This window comes from Lutra lutra, chromosome 8 (genome assembly GCF_902655055.1).
Source record: "Lutra lutra chromosome 8, mLutLut1.2, whole genome shotgun sequence".
In the NCBI taxonomy this organism is placed as follows: Eukaryota; Metazoa; Chordata; class Mammalia; order Carnivora; family Mustelidae; genus Lutra; species Lutra lutra.
The window spans coordinates 23,849,674-23,874,547 of NC_062285.1; the positions used below are offsets into that span (position 1 = coordinate 23,849,674).

Consider the following 24,874-nt stretch of genomic DNA (forward strand, 5'->3'; position numbering starts at 1 on the left):
TTCTAAGAATTTTACATGTATTAACTTTTATTTTTTTTTAAAGATTTTATTTATTTGACAGAGATCACAAGTAGGCAGAGAGAGAGGCAGAGAGAGAGGAAGGGAAGCAGGCTCCCTGCTGAGCAGAGAGCCGGATGCGGGGCTCGATCCCAGGACTCTGGGACCACGACCTGAGCAGAAGGCAGAGGCCTCAACCCACTGAGCCACCCAGGCACCCCACATGTATTAACTTTTAAATAATTTTATTTAGTAGTTATTTTAGGATCCTCATTTTTACAGATAAGAAAACTGAAACACAGAAAGGCTAAGTAATTTTCTCAGGCTCATGTGACTAGTAAAGGGCAGGTGTTCAGGCCCCAGAGCTCAATCTATTAACTACCACTTCCAATTCAATGGGGAAAAAAATTAGGGATTTAATCCTAGATTTCTTCTTTCTACGTGAGCTCATAATACAATGCTGCCCCCTTTCCGAAAGGCAATTTCTTCAATTAGAACTTTGTCTTGGCTCTGACTTTTGTTCTCTTAAGTGAAGGGCTCCTGTTAAATATTTTTATTTGTTTTCATATCTTTAGTAGGTTAAGCATTTTTATTTTTTATAACATATTAAAAATGTGATTTGTGTGTATGGTGTGCTGAATGGAAATGTGCTATCACCTAAATGAGTGGGTTTTAGAGAAAACTAGTCAGTTCCATCCTATCCAACTGTGATAAAATGAAGTAAACTGACAGTACTTTCTTTCTGCATGAAGTTTTACTTAAAATATGTTTGGCAAGCCTGCTAACCATACTAAATAAACCTTTTCCAAAGGACTTCACATTTTTCACATGTGCATGCAGCATAGTTTGCAAATATGGGATACAGTGTTTGCAGTGACATACAAGGTGGACTCTATCATTTTTGCAAATGGTCTAGTGAATTTTTAAAAATATATATTTATTTATTTGACAGAGAGCACAAGCAGGGGGAGCTGCAGGCAATGGCAGAGGGAGGCACAGGCCCCCCATGGAGCAGGGAGCCTGATGTAGGGCTTGATCCCAGAACCCCAGGATCATGACCTGAGCAGAAGACAGGTGCTCAACCAACTGAGCCACCCAGGGACCCCTGGTCTAGTGACTTTTAAACTACTGGTTTCAGTTAAGGGTCCATTGACAACATTGGATGCTTTTCCTGCTGAGGACCATTGTGTGTTTTTCAAAATATTAAACTATGTTTACTATTCTACACATACATATTTTTATCTAGACAAAAGACATTAATTTGCTATGTCAGCATGTCAATTTTAGGTAAGTATCAAATATATGCTACATATCTGTAGTTTTATGGACTTGATACATATAAAGTCTTCTAGTTTCAAACTTATTTAAATGTCAATTTTTTCAGCCAGAAATGTGAGAATTGTTATCTACTTAAGTCCAATATAGAGCATAAAGAGGATTTTCAGAGAACTAAAGCACCATTTACTGAAATTTAAATAAAAGGAAGTAGTCTATGATAATATAGTATTTGAAAAAATTGCAACACAGTTGGGGAAATCTCTTCATGTTATTAAGAAGAGTGAAGCAAGAGGAAAGCATTTAAGTGAACTGAGAAATGTATTCCCCCATGGGATGAGATATCCCATTAGTGCAAATGTGGCCCCTGAACTCTGTATGAAGATGAACCTTAGGTCAAAAGCAATGCAATCTGTGGAACTCAATTCAACCACATTCCAGCTAATACTGTACAATGGAAGGCTTTTTATGGGCTCATCATTACTTATCACCTATTGCAGTTCCCAAAGGTCAGGACTGCTTTAATTGCACTTAAAACTAAATACAAAAAAAGTACTAATACAATGGACTTGGTTTTTTGCTGATTTTATGGTTTCTTTAAACAATATGAATATTCCATTGAGAAAGTACCTGGATTATCACAAACAGTGATCACCATGCTCTGTATCATCCAACGCCTTCCAATTCCATTCTTTTCCACAGATGCAAGAAGTCAGCCTGTAAAGGACCACAGCAAGTGATTGATTCCTCCATGGCTTGCTGTTGGGTAGGTCAATCGGGAGCCCAGAAGATCAAAAGGAAAGAGAAGAATGTAGGTGGTTTGCCTCAGGATGGTCCTCTTCCTTGACAGAAGGTCTGTCTCCCTCAAAACATATGATTTTCTCTTTTCAATTCCAGTACTCCGAGGGGTGGCCACATCCCTACTGATATCAATCCCAAAGTTCTACACTACCTCTTGAAATGTCTCTCCACCCTGATCACCCGTCTTTTCTGTACTCCCCTTACGCAACATGCCCCACTCCCCACCAAGTGAATTATCCCAGCTGGAGTGTGCCGTCAGGTTCTACTTGGGGTGCTGGTGTGTTAAATTAATAACACAGTGGGGCACCTGGGTGGCTCAGTGGGTTGAGCCTATGCCTTTTGGCTCACGTCATGACCTCCAGGTCCTGGGATTGAGCCCTGTATCGGGCTCTCTGCTTGGAGGGGAACCTGCTCCCCCCAACCCCCACCTGCCTCTCTGCCTACTTGTGATCTCTGTCTGTCAAATAAATGAATAAAATCTTTAAAGATAAATAAATAAATAAAATTAATAACACAAGAAAAATGTTTTAAGCTCTCAGATGTAGTACATTAGCATTTAGAAGTAGTATTAAAACTCTTCTGTGAATCAGGAATATATAACCACCTTTTACTTGTAAAATAGTTTAAAACATTTTAACTAAAATAACCAGAGAACTTACTAAATCCCTTTTTTATCCTTTACTGGACAATATAAATGACATATCAAATTCTGACTTAAAAGACTGTTCTTCATTTTTTTATTGACCACTTGTTATATACCAGGCACTCTGTTAAGCTATGGAGATGTAAGGATTGATAAGAAAATGATCCCTGCCTCTGAGGAGCTCACATGTATCAGCTGATAATTATAATGGCATGTGACAAGTATGATAACGAATAAGAGAAAGAACATTATAAAAACTCACCTTGAGAATCCATGAGAGAGTGTCCTGCAGGAAGAGGGATTATTTTAAAAGATGTAAGAAACTGAACCCTTTTATGGCCTTGAGAGAAGGAGTAAATTCCTGAAAGAGATAACAAAGAATTGAGTTAAGAGAAAGAACAAAATTAAGGTGTCATAAGCTAATGACATATCTTTAAAAAAAAGAAATAGTTTAACAAGAGATATCTTCTGTTTACGTGCATGATGCATGGTAGAGTATTTTAAATTATTAAAATCAGTTCAAGTGCTGCAGTCCAGAAGGACTCTATCTCAACCTGAGGATTTATTATCACTCAGCCATCTGTGACCAATAGTCCCTACAGAATTGTTCCAAATTTATTTTCTAAAGTTAAATCTATGATAGAAAAAAAAACTGACACCTTTTCAGTAGGTGAACATCTGGATTCATTTTGAACAGGTAAGAACCAGATACCTGCTATTTCAAATTTTTAATGAGCATAAGGAATAATGTAGAAATACTTTATTGTAATAAATATTGTAATAAAGTAGAAATAATTACCTAGCTAAACTGGAAGAATGCTAAAATGTCTAAAAACTGCATAATACAGTTTTAAAGATTTCTTTGCAAAACAGCAGGCCATTGGGGGAAAAAATGTTTAATTTAGGTTGGGTAGTCCACCAACTTTCTTTAAAATGAAAATTGGTAATTTAAAAGATTATCTTAAAAATGCATTTCAAGGGACGCCTGGGTGGCTCAGTTGGTTAAGCAGCTGCCTTCGGCTCAGGTCATGATCCCAGCGTCCTGGGATCGAGTCCCACATCGGGCTCCTTGCTCATCAGGGAGCCTGCTTCTCCCTCTGCCTCTGCCTGCCATTCTGTCTGCCTGTCCTTGCTCTCTCTCCCTCTCTCTCTCTGACAAATAAATAAATAAAATCTTAAAAAAAAAATGCATTTCAAATCTGAATGTCTGCAAGTTAGGTAACATGCATATAGTAGGGCTGGTGAAGGGATGGAATGTAAAAATACCATAGAAACATTGCTGATTATAACCTCCCTGTGACCAAGGAACTAGGAGCCTAAGAGTTATCAGAACCAGCAGCTTGATTATACTACCAGCATTCCTAAACACGGGGAAATTTTGTCCAAATGTCCACTTTTCCATGGACATACATAACCACAACCAAGATCCTTTCTACAGAAAGCGTACCAATTTCCATTCCCACTAAACAGTCTATGAAGTGTTACCAACAGTGAGTAGCAACTGTTTTTCAGTTGTAGCTAATAGGTGCAGGATTGTGTTAAACATTGTTATTACAAACTGTATAAATCTAATGAGACTAAAATTGTTTTCAACTTTCAATCACTTCTGAGATGTATCTGTGTATGTGAATCAGTTGTTTTACATTGCCGTTCTTTTAAATTGGCCATATAATATCATTTCATTTCTTTACCTACTAATGTCGTGTCAGGCTAAGTACAATGGAATTTAGTCATAAGGTTACCCAACATATGACTTTCAACTATTTGAGAGAGGTTTCGGAGACTGTACAGTATTTGCATTTTGATAGAGGAAAATTATGAATATTTGCTCTATCCTTTCTAGGTAAGTCAAAAACCTTAAATTTATAGAGAAATTTGGTTTAACGTAGCAAGTCTTATAAATATCTTAGATTAAGCATACAAAATTCAATTACTCAAGCAGGGTAGTATGGATACAACTTTTTCCTTCCTATTTAAAGGCAAATTATGGGAATAAACTCATTGTTCTAAACAATGAGTAGTATCAGTACTATTTTTTTATGACTTACATCTTGATTCAACATATAATACATCTTTAAAATAATACTTTTTTTTTCCTCGTAAGGGATCCATAGTCATTTTGCAAGAGAATTTCTTAACCACATAATGTTTCTTAACAACTCAAGATATTTTAAAACATTTAAATATATTTCAAATGCTTCCTCCAATTCTTATTGTTAAATCCTGAAGTTTCTAATTAGCACAGAGTTCTTTCTTACAACTATTTTCTGTTTGAGAATGAAAAAAAATTCACTGTCAACACATTAGTGTAATATAAATGTAGGTAATTTCAAAGCCATTATTGCTTTCAAAAGTGATAATACTTCATACTATAATAATTTAGCCACATGTTACACTTTATTTACTGAGCAGCCACTATAAGCTGGCACTGTGCTCTGAGGTTATGAATATGAAAGGATAAAACTCTAAAATCAAAGTGCTTATGATCAGGGTTACCTACCTTGTCAAATAAAAAAAACAAAATGCCCAGTTGGATATGAATTCGATAAAAATTTTTGGCATAAGTGTGTACCAAATATGTCCTAGGACATACTTAGACTAAACAAAAAAAATTGTTGTTCATCAGGATTCAAATTTAACTGGGCATTCAGTATTTTATCTGGCAAGCCAATTATGAAATAATAGAAGAGTAACAAAAGACATTATTTCTTCTAAAAAATGTAAAGAGTTGTATTAATGCTATAAAATAGGGACTTAACCATGCTATACAGATTCAGAGTTGGGAGATCAGAGGATTATTTAAAAGGTTATTTCCGAACTGGGTCTCAAGCAAGACAGATTTAGAGAGGTGATCATCATTAATGTTCCAGAAAAGGAGAAAGCATGAGTAAAGGTGGATGGGAAAGAAGGAGCCAAAAATATCTGGTAGTATAGTCCGTATCAACTGGCAAAGAGATTCATACCGGGAGATAGTAAAGAGGAGTATCACAAACAGTATATGTAGAAGTCTCAAGTCATAAATTAAGAAGGATATTAATTATAAATTCTAGGGTATAATAGTCTAAACTATAGGTTGGTGGCATTTTTTCTACCTGGAGGAAAAAAAAAAAAACATTCTATATCAAGAGCGATAGCTCCCTCTGCTGATCGAAAGTAGAAAAATCCTCAACTGCTATCAAAGATCATTGTAATGTTGAGACAAAGACGGGACTTTCATTAATAAACTATCTGGTAATATTAGCGATATCTTGGAAGATATTCTTTAAAGCTAAGCATGTGTATTTTTCTATATACTGCAATTCAGAAACTTCTCAGTGACAGAAAAGACTTGAAAAGTTGGGGGATTCATTCAAAGCCATTAAATGGAAAATGTCAAATTGCTTAAATGAAGTTTTCCAAAGGTCTTTCTTCCTCACCATGGCTGTCTTTTCTGCCTAATCTCACTGAAATCAGGGCAAACCCTAAATATGTTATTAAATGGATTTTCTAGCCACCTAGAAGAGAGCTTTGCATAAACAAGTCTCACTCTGCAGCTTCTAAAATCACTGTTTCCATTCAAAATCCACTGAAACATAAATGCCAGAAGAGGGGCTTGCCAATCTGCACTTTTTTTTTAAGATTTTATGTATTTATTTGACAGAGAGAGAGAGTGGGAGAGCACAAGCAGGGGGACCAGCAGAGGGAGAGGGAGAAGCAGACTTCCTGTTGAGCAGGGAACCTAATGCTGAGCTCTATCCCAGGACCCTGGAATCATGACCCCAGCTGAAAGCAGGGAAGGACTTAAGCGACTGAGCCACCCAGACGCCCCCAATCTGCACTTTTAACAATTGCCCCCAAGTGATTCTTTTCAAACTAGTGTAGGAAACACTTCTCAGATACAAATATTCCTTAACGAACTCAAACTCTTCAGCTAACTTGTTGCTGAACAGCTGACTCCTGATTATTCTCAATTAATTAGCACCACCTGTTTAACAAAAGTGAATCGCTCCCCATTGTCTATTACATCAACTCTAAAACTTCTCTCTGGCAGGAAATCAGACTCTCTACCAGCTGGTCTTGTCTCCGATGCTCACATCCATGTCTGAAGACCCAATTCCAGCCAGGCTGCTCCTCCCCTGGTCCACACTCCACCCTGTATCTCCCTGCACAACGATTACCCTGCAAGAAAAGACGACTTCACTTCTTCTGAGGCTTAGCTCAAGTCTCCACATTTACAGCTGACTTAGACAGCCTGTCATGTCTTTGTCACCAAAAAAATCTAAACAAAAATATTTATTCCAGGGGTGCCTGGGTGGTTCAGTGGGTTAAGGCCTCTGCCTTCAGCTCAGGTCATGGTCTCAGGGTCCTGGGATCAAGCCCCACATCGGCCTTTTTGCTCGGTGGGAAGCCTGCTTCCTCTCTCTCTCTGCCTGCCTCTCTGCCTACTTGTGATCTCTATCTGTCAAATAAATAAATAACATCTTTTAAAAAAATTTATTCCAGCTGCGCAATGTGCATACCCTTAGAAAAGTGCCAATAACATGATACTCTCGGTCTTATTCATTTTTTTTAATGTTTAACTAAGCTTACAGACATTATATTGTGGTTGTGGGGCCAGCCTACCTCATGGCCAGCTCTCTGTGTATCAGAGGTAGGTCTCAGCTATCCAGCAAGAATGTCTAGCCATTTTTTTAGACCATATATATATATATGGGATATATATATATATATATATATATATGGGATATATATATATATATATAATGGGATCTGTCATGATTCTGTGCACACTAAAGCCCTTTAATAAATACTGGAGGAGTTGACTACAGTGTGACCAATCCTTATCATGCCTTACTTAGCATAAGGTCACTTTAGTAATTCCAAACCTGTGGAATTCATTAATACTTCAATTTCTAGCTATATGACTGACTAGTTAACCTGAAAACATCAACCTGACAGTATGACAAGTGCTATATAAGGATAAGCAAATATTCTTTAAGATATATTAAAGACAAAATTTTTATAAGATTTTATTTATTTTTATGAGAGAGAGAGAAGAGTTAGTGTGTCAAGCAGGGGTGGGAGACGGGCCAGAGGGAAAAGAGACTCCCTGCTGAGCAGGGAGCCTGACGCGGGGCTCCATCCCAGAGCCCCGGGATCATGACCTGAGCCAAAGGCAGATGCTTAACTGACTGAGCCACCCAGCGGCCCCTAAAAACAAATTTTTAAAATCACTTCCCATATGCCGATCATCCAGCCAAACAACCATCAACCACAGTCAACCCACTGCCCCATCGAAACTCCCACCCACTCCTTTCCGTCCATGTACTATGTGAAAGCAAGTTTCTTATACCACCTGTATAGATTTGTATATTAATCTCTAAAAGGAATGACTTTTTTTTTAACAAACTATATGTCAGTATTACACTTCAAATATTCCTTACTATTCTTAAATATCCGGTGTATAAATTTCTAATTGCCTCTTAACCGTCATTAGCGGATTTTTTTAAGCATTAAAAAAATTCCAGATCTATTTCTTAAAAATAAGAGAGTCAAGATATTATCCAAATTTTTTTAAAAATTAAAATGCCAAAATAAAATTATAAATGCCAGGCATGTTTGACACAGAACCAAACAGAACTAGTGATTAGGAAATAAATGTACTTGCTACAGCAGAAGCCCCCTGAATATTCAAACTTTAAGGCTATTATGTTCACTTTTCTGACATAAGATTTCTGCCTGCAATTAAGTGTCTGCTGTCATGAGCTAGAACATCAAGCTGCTCTGTCTATGTATATATTCAGGGCTGAATTTCAGCCAGATCCCTGCAGAGTGTATGAAATGTAGAATATATCCCATAACAGTTTGTTACTTGATTTGAAATGACCAAAACTGCCTTGGACTAAACACTCTTGCCTACTTAACAAGTGTCAGTTTGATGTGGGAGTGCCCATCATGCATTAATTAGACAAATAAATAGACCAAAACAGAGCAGAACATACGTATCCAGGTCATCCGATGAAGTTGCACACTAGTTGTACTAGCTTCCTATTGCTACAAAGCAAATTACTATAGACTTAGTGGCTTTCAACAATCCCCATTTATTATTTCACAATTGGGTAGGTCAGGAGTCTGGGATAACATGATTGGGTTCTCTCCTTAGGGTCTCACAGGGCTGCAGTGAAGGTGTCAGCAGGCTTGTCTGTTACCTAAAGGATGTAGCAGAATCCACTTCCAAATTCATAAAGGTTGTTGGCTGAATTTCATTCCTTTGCCGTTGTAGGACTGAGGTCCCCATTTCCTTGCTGGGTGTCAGATCCTAGGGGTCATGTGCAATCCATGGAACGTGGTCCCCTCTGTTTTGAAAACCAGTAACAGTGCACCACATGTCCCTCAAGCTTTGGATCTCTAACTTCATTCTTTTCTACCAGTTGTTACAACTCTGCTTTTAAAGGGCTTGTGAGATTATATTATGCCCACCCAGATCACCTCCCTTTTTCCAAATAATATAATCATGGGATTTGTATCTCATTCCACTACTCTTAAAGTGGGGGGAGTCTACAAAGGCAAGAGTCATTGGGGTCACTCTCATAATCTGCCTACTACATAACTACTAAGTTATGTTTTTTTTTTAAAGATTGTGTATTTATTAATACAACAAACATTTGTGGCAGTCCAGCTATATGCCAGGGCTGTTCATACAAAGTTTAATAAACCATGGTCAGCACCCTCAAGGAGAGTGACTTATGAATCTATCTTTACTGTGATGAATGTAGCAACAGAGATCCTAAAATGTTCACTGGTGGAGCATAAAGGAGGGAGGGAGGGATCTGAATCTTGCAGGATTGTAGGTGGGTAGTTGCTTAGGATGAGTATACTAAAGCACCAGAACAGATCTCAGAGGACCTTGCATATCACACCAAAGAATTTTTACTCTACTCTGTAGATAGGATAGAGACATTGGTGGTTATTACGCAAGAGAACGATGTGAGATTCTCCCAAACACCAGACACTGAGACTGTGAAGTTATCACTAGCAATAAATGGTAAAATACCAGCCACACCATATGCAGACTGACTCACTATTATTGTTACTGCATTTGGAAGAAGTGAATTCTGATGACCTAGTGGCCAAAAACATTGGTGCAATCTTCAAAAGAACTTGATTCATAACCAGACTATCGCCTAGGCACTGAGAAAATCTGACTCAGCCTGGCATCTCCTCCATCACTATCCTGTGACAAATTTCTAATTTGCCATAATCTATGTCATACTTCCAAAATTCCATGACTTTCTCACCCACCCTCTTCCAGGCTTTTCAACTACCTACAAAAAAGGTTTTCTTTTATATACTAGAATTAAAGCTTTGCACACATTAAAAAAAAAAAAAAAAAAAAAAAAACGCACATTTTATACCTGCTGTTGCTTCCTGAGAAAAGGTTACAGGAATCTCAAGTAAATTTTAATGAGTTGGATTCTTAGGTCTCAGAACTGATGTATGTGGGGGAAAGCATTTGAGATTTTGTAGTAAGTGCATGGTCGACATGAATTACCATGTAGGTGTACACCATTCCACATATGGTGTCCTCTTATTTTAAAAAGTAACCAAGTTACAGAAACTGGATAATTTTTAAATGTCACTGTTGGATCTCAGCTAAGTATTTAGAAAATCAAATTTCTGCTTCCTAGAAGTGACTCATCATTAAGTTTTTATCAGTGAAATACATTGTTTAAGGAAATAAAAGTGAGAGAGAAAAAACTATTTCCTGATTAAGATGGGGGGGGAGATTAAGTAGCTCCCTTCCCATTATCTTCTGTATTTGTATGTCCATTCTCATCTCCCTCGTGTTACCATACACGTGTATGACCAGATTCTATTTGAAGTTTCAGCTCAACTAGTCTCCCCTTAGAATGGGAGTTTTCTGTCAAAATCTATAAAGTAGAGAATTAGAAGAGCATGAACATTCAAGGTTTCTGACTTACAAGAAGACAGGCCTTGGGGCACCTGGGCGACTCAGTCAGTTTGTTGTCTGCCTTCAGCTCAGGTCATGATCCCAGAGTCCTGGGATCGACCCCTGTGTCCAGCTCCCTGCTCACCGGGAGTCTTCTTCTGCTTCTTCTGTGCATGTGTGCTTTCTCTCTCTCAAACAAATAAATAAATCTTAGGGGGGAAAAAAAGACAGATCAACATTTTTTAAATAAGAAAGATCAAAAATCAACATATTAGTAGAAACTCAAAAGAATATAATGTCATCTTTTGTATAGGTATTATTTCAGAAATTCATATTGTTATAAGGTTAACGGGAAATTTTAAGGCTCTTAAAAAATACCTTTTGAACTATCTAAATTTCTCAAAAAGCATTTTATTTTATTCAACCAAAAAAAGTTTTCCAAGAACCTACTGTGTGCCAGCATTCTGCTAGACATGGGAAATATAATAATAAACAAGATATTTCATCAGATTTTATTTTAACCAGAGGGTGTTAGGAGTCTTGTCCAATTTTTTCAAACACCAACAGGATATAGGAAGTGGAGAATTTTTTTTTTGCTTCTTTTTTTTTTTTTCATTTTTATTGAGATTTAATTGGCATGTAAAATGATGTAAGTTTAGGTGCACAATTTGTTTGCTTTTTTTTATACATTTGTATATTAAAAAATAATTACCAATATAGTGTTGCTAATACCTCTGTCCCATCACATACCTACCATTTCTTTTTTGTAATGAGAACATTTAAGATCTACTCTCCTAGCAACTTGGAAGTATATAATACAGTAGTGTTAACTATAGTCACCATACTGTACCTTACTTAGATCCCAGAACTCATTCATCTTGTAACTGGAAGGTTGTACCCTTTGAGCACACATCTCCTCCTTTCCCCCATCCCATGGCCCCTAGCCATTACCATTCTACTCTTCTATGAGTCTGGCTTTTTTAGATTCTACTTATGAGTGAAATTATACAGTATTTGCCTTTCTCTGTCTGACTTATTTCACATATCCTATACCTTCAAGCTCTTTCGAGGTCATCACAAGTGGCAGGGTTTCCTTCTTTCTCAAGCTGGATATTGTATCACACATATAGACCACATGTTTTTGATCCCTTCACTTATTGACACTTAGGTTGTTTCCATAACTTGGCTATTAAATAAAACAATCTTCCCAGCCAGATGTTGTGTATTCTCACTCTGAAGAATCCAATTTATGTTTGTCTTATTAGAGCCCTCAGCCTGTTCTTCTTTGTATTCAAATTATTTATGTAATTGTCCTTTTAATCACCTCTGTCATACATCACTGCTCACTATTCCCTACCCTGCCCCAACATGCCTTTTCTGAACTAAATCTCCTTAAAAAAGGACTTTCTGTTTCTTTCACAGCCCTCAGCACAAGTGTTAAGGAAATATTTGCCAAATTGAAATGTATTCATTAAATACATGTACTCATCTATAACTTTGGTGACTCAGTGAAGGAGTTTCATGATACTTCACAGCATCTATTCCTCTGGTCTCATAGAGTTATGGAAAAATCTATTATTTTGCCTTTTCCTGGACTAGCAAAGTTGCCAATACACATAAAGCCCATTGAATAATACTAAGAAATAAAATATTATTTTCTGAAACAGTATTAGAAAATGGATTGTCAACAATTTAAAGGCCATGTTGTCCAATTCCAAGGGTAACTCCCAGAATCGTTTGGTCTCCACAGAGCAGGTCAGCCAAATTTCTGTGAGATAGGCCCCTGGGCAATTTTACAGGTTGAAAAATTAACTTTCCTTGCCTTAAAAAATATAACAATTGGATAATTTCTACTAACATATATAAGGGTATATAAATCTTTGTTTCAACATCAGCCAAGATATTAGATACATTGAAGAATTTGGAGCATTAGCAAATATTTCTGGAACTTTAGATAATTAGATAATAATAGTTTTCAAGAACAAAACTCAATTCACTTAATCTACCAACAGGCTCTAAATTCACAGATTTCAAGTACAAACTAGAACACCTAACTTTGGGCTGGAGATCTTCTGAGTGACAAACAGCTTACTCTCATGCTACCAAGAACAATGGAAAATGGCTTATGAGTGATTTTCTTGATGGTAAGTACCTTATCTTGTCTTTTCATGAGATATAAACATACTAAAAATAAAATAACTCCTACTCTCAACCACACTCTACCATTCTAACACTCCTTGAAATCAGATAGAATCTTTGTTGCATCAGCAAACGTTTTTAGCAATGTCCTCTTCAACTTGATTCGCCTGGTATTAAAAGCATTCATATTTTGGGGCTGCCTGGGTGGCTCGGTGTGTTAAGCCTCTGCCTTCGGCTCGGGTCCTGATCTCAGGGTTCTGGGATCGAGTCCCACATCAGGCTCTCTGCTAGGCAGGAAGCCTGCTTCCTCCTCTCTCTCTCTCTCTCTCTACTTGTGATCTCTCTCTCTCTGTCAAATAAATAAAATCTTTAAAAAAAAAAAAGCATTCATATTTTGAAAGACACCTTACCAAAGCACTGTTAGCCTAAGCCTTTATTTGACAGTGCCTGGCAGGGAAAGATTCTCTAGAGGGGTCTTTTCCTGGGAGAGGAAGACAAGATGTTTTATAAGGCAAGAGAGCATCACCAATGTGTAAAAGAACTGCTACGGGATAAAGTCAAAGGAAACAGAGAGTGGAGAGGAACAAGTACCAGAGGCAAAGACAAGCGAATGCCAGAGTGGGAAACACTCAAGTCTGAATTCCTTCACAGTTTTCTCATCATTGGTAAGTGTGTTGAAAGTAAAGTCCAAAGCAACATAAGAAAATCAAATTTTAATAACAAAGAACAACAAAACTCCATAGTACGTAGATAGCTTCTAGCTCAGTACATGTGTCATTTCTAATATGGATTTTGTTAAAAACGCTCATCCAGCTCCAGCTGAGTAGAGAACATTAATTTTTGTTAACATTTTGCAGAATAATGGAGTTACTTGTTGGTAGAAATCGATTTCAAACAATGGTTACATGAAGTCTTTTTGTGATTTAAAACAATATTAGGTTTCGTTACATGATTTTTATGAGTATTTCTGTTTTGGTTGCCATGTAAACTGCAGAATTAACTTTTATGCATTGTGTATTTACTTGTTCATTTTGAAAATATATATTTATTAAACCACTATTATAAGTAAAATGTTTTGCTAGAATATCATAGAAAATAAAGTGTTTGATTTAGAGGCTTTGACCTGCTTGGGATAAAATAGAGATAAAAATATTAATGAGAATCATTGGCACAAGATAAACATCTATATGTTTATTTTCTATGTTGTGAATTTTAATTTATTTTACAACTAGTACATTTTTATCATTTCTAAAAACTAGAAAACCAGATAAAATGCTTTATAATTCATTTTATTTTATGTATATAATTTCTTCTTCTTGATAGACAATATTAAGGCTTTATCTTTAATCTTTCAATCCTTTCCTCCACACATATTAGTGAATCATATGTAGGAGGGAAAAAATTAAGCATCCATAGTTCTGTGATGGTTTAGAAGGATACTGTTTGTCATTGGAGCTCTTTGTTGTTCACAGTGAAGAATGCAGTTGTAGGAGATAAAAAGTTATTAAAAAAAATCAAGACTGTAGTTCTAACCATCTTTTTTCTGTTTGTTCTCTATTAAGTCTGTTTCTTTTTTTTTTTTTTTAAAGATTTTATTTATTTATTTGACAGAGATCACAAGTAGGCAGAGAGGCAGGCAGAGAGAGAGAGAGAGGAGGAAGCAGGCTCCCCGCGGAGCAGAGAGCCCGATGTGGGGCTCGATCCCAGGACCCCGGGATCATCACCTGAGCCGAAGGCAGAGGCCTTAACCCACTGAGCCACCCAGGCGCCCCTATTAAGTCTGTTTCTTGGTCTCTTTCTCTCTCTCTCCTTCCTCTTTCTCGCTCTTCTTTTTTTTTTCTTTCCTTATTTGTTTTGTTTCTTAAATTCTACATATCAGTGAGATGGTTATCAGAGGGGAGGTGAGTCAGAGGGATGAGAAAAATAGGTGAAGGGAATGAAGAGTACACTTAGCATGATGAGCACTGAGTAATGTATAGAGTTGTTGAATCACTAGGTTGGACATCTGAAACTAATACAACACTGTATGTTAACTATACTAGAACTGAAATTTAAAACTTAATTTAAAAAAAAAGACGCCACCATGGAAAGAAGACTGGAAGGAAATATACCGTTCTTTGGATGATTTTTTTTCTTAAAAAGGCTCTAGTCTTATTTGTCTACTTTTACTTTTGATGGCACATCCAAGAAATCATTGCCTTGGAACAATGTCATGAAGTTTTTCACCTAAATTTTATAGGTTTAGATTTACAGATTTAAATCATTAATTCATTTTGAGATGTTTTTTCTTCTGTGTGGCATAAGAAATGGTCCTATTTCATTCTCTTGCATGTAGATACCTAGTTTTCCCAATACTTGGTTGAGACTATACTTATTCTGTTGTGTATTCTTGGTACGCTTATAGGAAATTGGTTGAGGGTTTATGCATTCTGTTCCATTGGCATGTATGTCTGTTTTTATTCTAACACTATACTGTTTTAATGACTGTAGCTTTGTAATATACTTTGAAATCAGGAAATCTGATGCCTCCAGGTCTGCTATTCTTTATCAAGAATGTTGTGACTATATAGAGTCTTTTGTGATTCTGCATCAATTTTAGGATTTTTTCCCCCTTTCTTTAAAGCATGCCATTGGGATTTTGATAGGGATTGCATTGAATCTATAGATATCCTTGGGTAATATGAACATTTTAACAATATTAAGTCTTCCAATCCATAGATATGAAATGTCTTTCCATTTTATTAGCCAGTCACAGAAGGACAAATACTGTGTGATTTCATTTATATGAGATATTTAAAAGTCAGACTTATAAGCAGAGTATAGAATGATGATTGCCAGAGGCCGAGAGGAAAGGAAAGTGGGAAGTTGTTGTTCAATGGATATAAAGTTTCAGTTACAAAAAATGAGTAAGTCCTGGGAATGTGCTGTACATAATTGTGTCTATAGATAATGATACTGTATTATGTACTCAAAAGTTTGTTAAGAGTCTAGATCTCGTATTTAATGTCCATACTACAATTTTTCTTAAAAAGTAAGAAATATTGACTTGGATCATTTACATACAAAAGGGCACTGAAAAAGGAAAAAAAACAGATGTGGAATATGGAAGGGAAAAAGAAAAGTGCAATGAGAATGAATGTAGGTACTGTGATAGAGGGAAAATAAAGCTTTGACTATCATATGCAGTGTGTGTGAGAGAGAGAAAGAGAGAAAGGACAGAAGAAACTTTAAGAAGTGTGTGTCAACTATGCTACTATAAAGATTTGGAATATGTTGTACTGCTATTTACTTAAATGAAGACCAAGAATCATATATTTACATATTTTATATAATGCCTGTGGAATTTCTACATTTCATAATCTTTCCCCTTTTGGGAGCTAAGATGGAAACATAATAGAAGGACTCCAGGCTTACCTCATCCCTCAAACACAGCTAGATAACTATCATATCATTTCGAATACCCAAGAAGTTGATCTGAGGACTGACAGAACAAGATGTACAACTAGAGAGAGAGAAGAAACCATCCTGAGGAAAGTAGAAGGTGAAGAGACATGGTTTGGAGGAGAAATGGATCAGGGTGCTACAGAGGGGAAGAAGCCTGGTCAGGTGTCCAAGGGAGCGTGGAGTGCACAGGGAAGTGCACAAGAAGAACACTTTCCCAAAGCCATCTTCTGGGAAAATAAGAGGGGTTGATTTTCATGAGTTTTGCAACCAGTAGGACTCAAAGACTGGAGTTTTAAAGGTTGGCAGGCTTGGCTGGGATAGAGCCCTGAGGGCACTGCCCTACTCCTGGAAAGAAGGCAGACAAGCAACACCATGGCAGATTGCAAGATCTGAGAATCATCTAGAGTGCATGAAGAGAGACTCTTCAGTCTTTGTAGAGTGCATCTGTGGGAGGTGGTGTTCACAGAGATGCCTCTTGAGGGACAAAACAGCCATGGGGGCACCATTTCCCTCCCCTGCACATCAGTATAAGCACAGAGATACCTGCTGAGGGCAACTAACCCAGACACTGACTCTTTGGTCTGCTTTTGTTCCAAATCCCATGCCCCTGTGCTTTGGCACAACTGCCCTTCTCAGTCAAACCTGCATCTGTCCCAGTGCAAGCCACTGTCATGTATGTCCCTGGAGTTTGGAATTTTAAAAGTCCTCATACTTGGCTGAGATAGAATCCAAATTGTACTGCACTTGCTCCAAGGAGGTAGGCAACCTGGACACAGTGTGAAAACAGAAAACAGAAAAATGCTAGGATACATAGGGGGGCAGTTATTCACTCTTCTGGGAGTGCTTTCCTAAGAGCAGCAACCACAGAGACTCCTCTCCCAGGACAAAAGAGCTAGCTAGCACCATTCCCCTCCCCTGCCCCTCAGCATAAACCAACTTCAGTAAACAACACAGCACCAACACTGGCTACCTAACCTGCTTACACCAAGTCCCAAGATCCCCCCTCTACCCACCTTGATCTGACAGTACTGCTTTTCCCAGGCAAGTGTGCCTAAGACCAGCACAGCAGGCCCCTTCCCCAGAAGACCAGCAGAAACCCTGGCACATACTATGTCTACCGACCACAGAGTTCTGCAAGCTACAGTTCTAGTGGCAGTAGCACCAGGTCTCATTTTACAAATAGACCAGAGCATGCCTAGTTAAAATTTGCCACACTCTGGTCAAGGTCCAAACACTATCCATTGCAGGCAAGGAGAGCCTCTATAAATGACTGACCTAAGGGATAAAGCAGCCAAAACACAGCAGCAGAGTGTGCACCGCACAGCCAGAGACACTCCCTGAAGCACTAGGCCCTGGACACTATATCACCTCTGCTACAGAAAGGCATTACACTCAGGAACAGAAAACATAAAAGACTTTTCTAACACAGAGAAGAAGACAGAGATCTAGACAAAATGCCAAGACACAGGAATTCATGCCTACAGAGAGAACAAGAAAAGGTCACAGCCAGATATCTAATGGAAACAGATAGAAATAATAGGCCTGATGGAGAATTTAAAGGAACAATTATAAGGATACTCACGGGGCTTGAGAAAAGCATGGAAGATATCAGGGAGACCCCTACCATAGAGATAAAACAGTGCAAAAATAATGAATACTGTTATGCTGAAAAAATAAAAATTTTTTTTAAAAATTTTAAAATAAAAAAAAAACAGTTGGAAATGAAAAATGAAACAACTGAGATTCAAAACCATCTGGATGTAATGACCACAAGAATGGAAGAAGCAGAGGAATGAATAGTGATATGAAAGATATAATAATGGGAAATAAAGAAGCTGAATAAAAGAGAGAAAGGAGTATTATGGATTATGAGAATAGAGTTAGGATACTCAGTGATTGCATAAAACATAATAATGTTCCTACCATAAGAGTCCCAGAAGAAGAGAGAAAAGGGGACAGAAGGTTTATTTGAGGAAATAATAGCTGAACCTTTCCCTCATCTGGGGAAGGAAAGAGACACCCAAATCCGGGAGGCACAGAGAGCTCCCATCAAAATAAGCAAAAGTAGGCCAACACCAAGACATATTATAGTTAAGTTTGCAAAATAGAATAAACAAATAAAAATACTAAAAGCAGCAAGACAAAGGAAATCCCTAACTTACAGGGGAAAACCCCTAAGGCAGATCTCTCCACAGAAATTTGGCAGGCCAAAAAAAAATTTGACAGGCTATATTCAACATGCTGAATGGGAAAAAATATGCAGCCAGAAATACTCTATGTAGCAAGACTATCATTCAGAAGAGGAGAGATTAAGTTTCCCAGACAGACAAAAACTGAAGGAGTTAGTGACCACTAAGCCAGCCCTGCAAGAAATATTAAAGGGGAGTTTTTGAGTGGAAAGAAAGACCAAATGTGACAAAGAGTAGAAAGGAACAGAGAAAGTCTCCAGAAACTTATAACAAAACAAGTAACAAAGCACTAATAACAAAGAAAGCACCAGGAACAAGTACTAAATACATATCTATAAAAAATTATTCTGAATATAAATGGACTAAATGCTCCAATTAATAAACATAGGATGTCAGAATGGATAAAGAAACAAGACCTATCTATATAACCCCATAAGAGGCTCATTTTAGTGCTAAACACAACTGCAGATTGAGAGTGAAGGATGGAGAAATACTTATCATACAAGTGGATGTCAAAAAAAAAAAAAAAAGCCAGAGTAGCCACCCTTAAATCAGAGAAACTGCATTTTATTTTTTTTAAAGATTTTATTTATTTATTTGAGAGAGATACAGTGAGAGAGAGCATGGGCGAGGAGAAGGTCAGAGAGAGAAGCAGACTCCCCACGGAGCTGGGAGCCCAATGCAGGACTCGATCCTGCGACTCTGGGATCGTGACCTGAGCCGAAGGCAGTCGTCCAACCAACTGAGCCACCCAGGCATCCCCAAACTGCATTTTAAACCAAAGACTTTAACAAGAGATGAAGAAGAGCACTCTATCATAATAAGGGAACTAACTATCCAACAAGATCTAACAATTATAAATATTTATGCTCTCCAAATGGGAGCAACCAAATATATAAAGCAATCAGGAACAAACATAAACAAACTCATTGATAATAATACAATAATAGTAGGGGACTTTAACACCCCATTTACATCAATGGACAGATCATCTAAGCAGAAAATCAAAAAGGAAACAATAGTTTTGAATGATACACTGTACCAGAGGGACTTAACAGATACATTCAGAAAATTCCATCCTAAAGTAGCAGAAAACACATTCTTTTCAAGTACACATTGGACATTCTCCAGAATAAATCACATCCTAGGTCACAAATCAGGCCTCAACAAGCACAAAAAATTAAGATCATACCATGCATCTTTCTGACCATGGTGCTCTGAAACTTGAAGTCAACTACAAGAAAAAAAACTGGGAAAGACCTCAAATACACACAGGTTAAACAACATGCTACTAAAGATGAATGGGTCAACCCAGAAGTAAAAGAAGAAATAGAAAAAAATACATAGAAATGAAATGAAAACATGACAGTCTGAAACCTTGGAGATGCTCCAAGAGCAGTCATTAAGAGGGAAGTATATAGCAATACAGGCCTACCTCAAGAAGCAAGAAAAGTTCCACATAAACAACCTAACCATACACCTAAAGGAGCTAGAAGGAGAACAAAAAACAAAGTCTAAAAGCAGCCAAAGACAGAAAATAAGAAAGATTAGAGCAAAAATAAATGATACAGATACTAAAAAAATGAAATCAAAACAAAAAAACAAAAACATTAGAACAGATCAATGAAACCAGGAGCTGGTTCTTTGAAAGAATTAATAACATTGATTAGCCCCTAGCCAGACTTATCAAGAAGAAAAGAGAAAAGACTCAAATAAATAAAATCACAAATAGGAGAGAAGTAACAACACCAGAGAGATACAATTATAAAAGAATGTTATGAAAAATTATATGCGAACAAATTGGACAATCTGAAAGAAGTAGATAAATTCCTAGAAACATATAAACTACTAAAACTGAAACAGGAAGAAATACAAAACTTGAACAGACCAATAACCAACAAAGACATCAAATTAGTAATTAAAAATCTCCCAAGAAACGAAAGTCCAGGGACAGATGGCTTCCCAGAGGAATTCTACAAAACATTTCAAGAAGAGTTAATACCTACTCTTCTCAAACTATTCCAAAAAATAGAAATGGAAGGAAAACATCCAAACTCATTCTATGAAGCTATCATTACCCTGATTCCAAAACCAAAGACTCCACTAACGAAGGGAACTATAGGCCAATATCCCTGATAAACATGGATGCAAAAATTCTGAACAAAATACTAGCAAATCAAATCCAACAGTACCTTGAAAGAATCATGCACCACAATCCAGTGGGATTTATTTCCAAGCTTTAAGGGTGATTCAATATTTGCAAATCAATCAACATAATACACCACTTTAATAAAAGAAAGGATAAGAACCATATGATCCTCTCAATGGATGTAGAAAAAGCATTTGACAAAGTACAACATCATTCAAGATAAAAACTCTTAACAAGTAATGATAGAGGGAACATACCTCAAAATCATAAAGGCCATAGGTGAAAAAAACCCTCAGCTAATATCATCCTCAGTGGGGAAAAACTGAGAGCTTATCCTCTATGATCATGACGGAGATGGGGATGTCTACTCTCACCACTGTCATTTAACATAGTACTAGAAAGAAGTTCTGGCCTCAGCAATCAGACTGCACAAAGAAAAGGCATCCAAATTGGCAAGAAAGCAGTCAAACCTTCACTATTTGCAGACAGCATGATACTCTATATAGAAAACCCAAAGACTCCACCGATATGCTAATCCAGTAGAATCACCAATCAGTGATGTACAAGATCAATGTACAGACATCTGTTACATTTCTATACACCAATAATGAAGCAGCAGAAAGAGAAACCAAGGAATTGATCCCTTTTACAATGCACCAAAACCATAAGATATCTAGGAATAAACCTAACCAAAGAGGTAAAAGATTTGTACTCTGAAAACTGCCAGGAATGGCCAGAAATCCCTGTATCGATGGATAAAAGATTACTCCAAACTCTGCTGGGAAAGAGAGCAGAAGGCAAGGGGGTCAATGCTCAGAGACAAAGACCCTTTGCTCTTCTTTTCTTCCACTTTTATTGGTGCTTCAGGATAATCACATATCCTTATCACTGTTTCTTCAGCCAGTGATTTGTGACAAGGGGTCTTACTGAAATTAGGAGGTTCTGTTTACAAGAAAGATACCCTGATATACTAATCTGCGTGGTCTACTAGTTCTGCTAAACATAGCCCAAGGGACAATGCATACATCTCTCTTAGATCACCGGGCTGCTGTTTGGGCTAAGAAAGCTTCAGGGAAGGCAGCTCCATGGGGGCATTCCTACTGCAGAGTTGTCAGGTAGGCCTCGGCATTCCAAAGGCCTATGCCCTTTTCCAAAACCTTCCCACACCCCCAGTGGCCTCTGTGTTACATTTTATCAAGCCAGGTATTATGGTTGATTTCATGTCCTAGATTAACCCCAACAGAAAACTATAAAATGCTGATGAAAGAAATTGAAGATGACACAAAGAAAAATGGAAAAATATTCCATGCTCATGGATTGGAAGAACAAATATTGTTAAAATATCTATACTACTCAAAGCAAACTACAGATTTAATGTAATCCCTATCAAAATACCATCAGCATTTTTCACAGACCTATAACAAACAATCCTAAAATTTGTATGGAACCACAAAAGATCTAGAATAGGCAGAGCAATCTTGAAAACAAAAGCAAAGCTGGAGATAATCACAATTCTGGACTTCAAGTTATATTACAAAGCTGTGGTGATCAAGACAATATGGTATTGGCACAAAAACAAACACATAACTCAAGGGAACAGAGTAGAAAACCCAGAAATGAACCCACAACTGTATGGTCAATTAATCTTTGACAAGCAGGAAAGAATATCCAATAGAAAAAGACAGTCTCTTCAATAAATGTTGTTGGGGGGCAGAGGGGTCAGTCAGTTAGTTGTCTACCTTCAGCTGAGATCATGAATCAGGGTCCTGGGATCAAGCCCTGCATTGGGCTCCCTGCTCAGTGGGAAGCCTACTTCTCCCTCTCCCTCTGGTGCTCCCCCTGCCTGTGCTCTCTGTCAAATAAATAAAATATTTTTTTTTAAATGTTATTGGGAAAAGCAGGAAAGAATAACACAATGGGGGAAAAGATAGTCTTCAACAAATGGTGTTGGGCAAACTGGACAGCAACATGCAAAAGAATGAAACTGGATCACTTTCTTACACCATACACACAAAAAATTAAATTTAGAATGGATGAAAGACCTAAATGTGATACAAAAACCATCAAAATCCTAGAGAACACAGACAACACCTCGTTGACATGAGCCACAGTAGCTTCTTACCAGATATGCCTCCTGAGGCAAGAGAAACAAAAGCAAAAGTGAATTATTGGGACTTCTGCACTGTGAAGGAAACAATCAACAAAACTGAAAAGCAATCTTCAGAATGGGAGAAGATATTTGCAAATGACATATCTGATAAAGGGTTAGTATCCAAAATACATAAAGAACTTATAAAACTGAACACCCAAAACCAAATAATCCAGTTAAGAAATGGGCAGAAAACACGAATAAACATTTTTCCAAAGAAGACATCCAGATGGCTAACAGACACATGAAAAGATGCTCAACATGACTCAACCTCAGGGGAATACAAATCAAAACCACAATGAGATATCACTTCACACTTGTCGGAATGGCTAAAATTAACAATGTAGGAAATAACATGTGTCAGTGAGGATACAGAGAAAGGGGAATCCTGTTACGCTGTTGGTGGGAATGAAAACTGGTACAGTACAGCCACTCTGGGAAACAGTATGGAGATCCCTCAAAAAGTTAAAAATAGAACTGCCCTATGATCCAGCAATTACACGACTAGGTATTTACCCAAAGAATACCAAAACACTGATTCAAAGGGATACATGCACTCCGATATTTATAGTAACATTATCTAATAATAGCTAAATTATGGAAAGAGACCAAATATCCATCAACTGATAAATGGATAAAGAAGATGTAGTACACAAACACACACACACACACACACACACACACACACACACACACACACACACACAAATACAATGGAATATTACTCAGCCATAAAAGATTGAAATCTTGCCATCTGCAATGATGTGGATGGAGCTAGAGGGTATTATGCTAAGCTAAATAAGTCAGTCAGAGAAAGACAAATACCATGTAACTTCACTCATATGTGGAATTTAAGAAACAAAACAGATAAACATAAGGGGGAGAAAAAAGAGGGAGTCAAACCAGGAAACATACTTCTTTTTTTTCCCCCAGACTCTTACCTATAGAGAACAAACTGAGGGTTACTAGAAGGGTGGTGGGCATGGGGATAGCTGAGCTAGGTGAAGGATATTATAAAGAGGACACTTACTATGATGAGCCCTGGATAGTGTATGTAAGGGATGAATTACTAAATTCTACACCTAAAACTAATATGTTTCTGAAAACTGTATGTTAACTAACTGGAATTTAAATAAAAAATTTTAAAAATAGAGTATTTAGAGCCCCCCCAAAACTAAGACTGTAAATTTCTGATATCTCCTTAAGCTAGTATTTTTGGACTTGACCCAGAAGTTATATAAAAAAAATTTATGTATTTCTACATATATTTTTATTAACCCTTTGATATTAATATTTATTTTATTGTTTTGGGACTAAACTGTGTCCTGTGTAATTTATACATTTATTGTGAAATATATTTGTGACCTAGAATACCATTGATTATTACAAATGTTCTAAGGCAATGTTAAAGAAAGTATATATACCCATTTTAAGAAGCAAAGCTTATAATACCCATACATATAAGTATGTATTTAATTGTAAAATTAACCTGGTTTATTATATTAATCATATATGTATTTTTGGAAATATGATACACAAAATATCCTGACATTTTTTTCTTTATTCAGAACACCTGGAAATGATAGATAAAACCAAACAAGCCCCTTTAAATTAAGTTCTGAGATTTCCAGAAGTAAGGAAAATTCTTCAGAAGACAAACAGAAGTAGAATGTAGGCAGCAGAAATCAGAGCAGTAGCTGAAGCTGAATCTTATTGACTGTGTTTTTTATGAGACTTTTAAGGGACAGGAAATATACCTTGTACTTACCCAAGGGAGTTGGAACTGAGAACCTACCACCCACATTTGTTAAAAGTTGTGGGGCTTCCAGCACACATAGAAGTGAAAGGGATGACCGTAACAGCACAAAGGACAGTAAAAGGAAACAAAAGTTCACCATTTCAAAATCAGTACACTCCATGTGAAGAGGTAAAGGCAAGCTTTGATGACTTAAAGGTACATAGTAAACCTAGAGCAGCTACTGAAAGAGAAAGCTAGCCATGGAAACCAAATGGCATTCTAAAAAAATACTCATTTGTTACAAAAGAAGGCAAGAAAAAAGAACAGATAGGACAAACAACAAACAAAGAGCAAGATGATAGATTTGAAGATGCCCAAATTGATAATGACCCTATATGGAAAGCAGGTGGACCTAGAAGA

The 24,874-nt window shown here is 37.1% G+C and overlaps 1 long non-coding RNA gene across 1 annotated transcript in view; it reads left to right on the forward strand.

Moving 5' to 3' along the window:
* Nucleotides 1–1,978: 1,978 nt before the first annotated feature.
* The window catches only part of LOC125107212 (uncharacterized), a 62,530-nt gene continuing 39,634 nt past the window's right edge, over nt 1,979–24,874 (forward strand). The window contains exons 1-2 of the long non-coding RNA XR_007129483.1: nt 1,979–2,125; nt 12,659–12,790. This is a non-coding gene — a long non-coding RNA (uncharacterized LOC125107212). The remainder of the gene's footprint in view (nt 2,126–12,658; nt 12,791–24,874) is intronic.